At 40.5% G+C, this 2,350-nt stretch overlaps 1 long non-coding RNA gene across 1 annotated transcript in view; it reads right to left on the bottom strand.

Annotated features, from left to right (window-relative positions):
* LOC116699873 (uncharacterized) overlaps nt 1-2,350 on the bottom strand; it is an 18,702-nt gene that overhangs the window by 8,743 nt on the left and 7,609 nt on the right. The window contains exon 2 of the long non-coding RNA XR_004334537.1: nt 575-584. This is a non-coding gene — a long non-coding RNA (uncharacterized LOC116699873). The remainder of the gene's footprint in view (nt 1-574; nt 585-2,350) is intronic.

Here is a 2,350-nt window from a genome sequence, read left to right as displayed (position 1 = left end):
CCCCCCCCCCCTTTTCTGAACAACATAACAAGATCCAGGTGCGCTTTTATACAGTCATGCTCAGGCTTTCTCACGCACACACAGACACACTGCAGTCAGGACTGTGTGGTGTTGCAGTAATGAGATATGTTGGTGGCTGAAGTGTTAAAAGTTCCTCTGGGCTGCTGCAGAAGTAGCAGAGGGACCACCACCTTGGTGCTAAGCTGCCGCTCATTTTCTGATCACTCAATACATACAGTATGTCGTCGCACTGGAGGTAGACTGCATTGTTACACTACTTAAAACACATGTGCATTCAAACACACACATGCACATACTTAGAACCATTTGCGCATAAACACAATGTGCACACACACACACACACACACACGCACACTTGGTGACCCTGCTCGTAATCATCTCTGTCCCAGGGGCACATCGGGCTGTATGCTGTTGGTCACGCTCTCCCCCAAAAGTGCTGTTTACCAGGCCCCTGTCTTTCATCACCATCTCCACGGCAACCACAATCTAAGTCACCGTGAAAATGAATTCCACCTGGGCCTATGACACTTCTCCAAGCTTAACTTTCAATCACATCTCCCTATCTGCTCTACAGCACTCTATAGCTCGTCATCACTTAATGTCCTATGTTGTTTAATCGGCCTCCCCGCCTCCGTCCCTCACTCAATCACTCGCACACTCTCCTTGAACCCCTTTTCTGTTGGTTGTTCTCATATTGTTCTGATGTTTTGCATTAAGGGATGGATAGCCAGAATGACCTGCCAGAGAGCCCAGGGGCAGCAATGAGCTGGGACCCCCATTTGAAATCCTGTTATGCCCACTCTCTGTGCATTAGTGTACACCAAGTACGGTGCAGACAGAACAATACACATGTTTTAATTATATTTTTGCCTATAGCCCCAGAAACCAACGAGTATTTCTATTCGGTGGATCGGGCCCCAGGTTTGCTATGTGTCAATTTGTGTAATTTCATCAAACACAACTTAATTTGCAATTTACACATACTGTCAACTGAAATAATAAACAATAAATTAAAAAAAAAAAATCCGGTCTTTATAAAGCTATATTGTGCCCCCTTTTCAAGAAAGGACCCCCAATTAATGCATTTTTCTAAGAGGACAATGTGATTTGGTGGTGCATAATCATGTTAAATCTGCAATTAACTACAATTTTTACACATATTTTGGCACACAATAAAACCAGAGCATGTGGGGCCCATAAAGTTCTGGGGCTTGCCTGCCCTGTTGACTGGATGTAAACAAAGACACGTTATTCATAAGGTTTTGGAGAATGGAATGAATGATTCTGAAGATCATATCATCAAGTTACTTCCTGTTCAAACCTGTGTTCATGCTAACACCTTATTGTGCACACAGGACCTAAGTCGGTAAAGCTATGTTCTGACAGATCTAAAGTTCTCTGCTGCCCTCATGTGGTTGCACTGAGGAAGAGCTCTCAGTACAGAAAATGTCAGTATCTGCTTAGAAATAATTTAAATGTAGGTAGACAGCAGGGAAGTGGACAGACATTTGGAGGGGGGCTATTGCTCTAATCTGGAAAAAAGGCCAGTTGACATTTAGACTTTGTCTGCTCTCAATGATTCTGGTTGGGATAACTAATATTCTGATTTGGCACCATAAATAATATGTATGTTTATATATATATATGTATATATACATAGTATAAAGAACAATTTCAACATGACTACGGCTAGTACAAGTATTTTACTCAACCCCCAGGTTCTCAAATGCTGTGTGAACTGGAGCTTTTGATATACAGTACTTAAAATAATAAGCAATTCACAAATGCTATACACGGCACAGACACAATTTACTGTGTATTTATTATTAATTAAACATTTGTTTTAATGAGTTATTAGCCTACTCCAAATGGAAGAAAATGCTTCTGATAAAATAGGCCAACTTTACATTAAGTGAATAATGTAGGATGGTTACTTGACATTATCAAAGCTGGCCTACTGGCAGCTTTTATCCAGCTCTGCAAATTTTTTTAGCTGCTTCTTTGAGCTCATTGTCTTCTTCTTCAGTTGTCCTTATTGTGAAGGCTTACTTAACCACACAAAACTAACATTAGGCTATACATTTTTTTTTAATGCAAAGTGTACTACATTGCCAATTGGGACATTAATGTATAATCGTATAACAAAGTAAGGTGACTTTCCTCTGTTTGTAGTAGTTTTATTGATGCCTCCAAGGCTTTTGACTGAGTTAACCATCCCGGGCTGTTTTTCTTTTTTTTTGATAGAGCCAAAGAGGAGTACCTAACAGTATAATTAGAATCATGGATTTTAGTATTCCAATCAGAACATGCAGATCAAATGGGGGGGGGG

Source organism: Etheostoma spectabile, chromosome 2 (genome assembly GCF_008692095.1).
Source record: "Etheostoma spectabile isolate EspeVRDwgs_2016 chromosome 2, UIUC_Espe_1.0, whole genome shotgun sequence".
Classification (NCBI taxonomy): Eukaryota; Metazoa; Chordata; class Actinopteri; order Perciformes; family Percidae; genus Etheostoma; species Etheostoma spectabile.
This window is presented reverse-complemented; position numbering and strand designations above follow the sequence as displayed.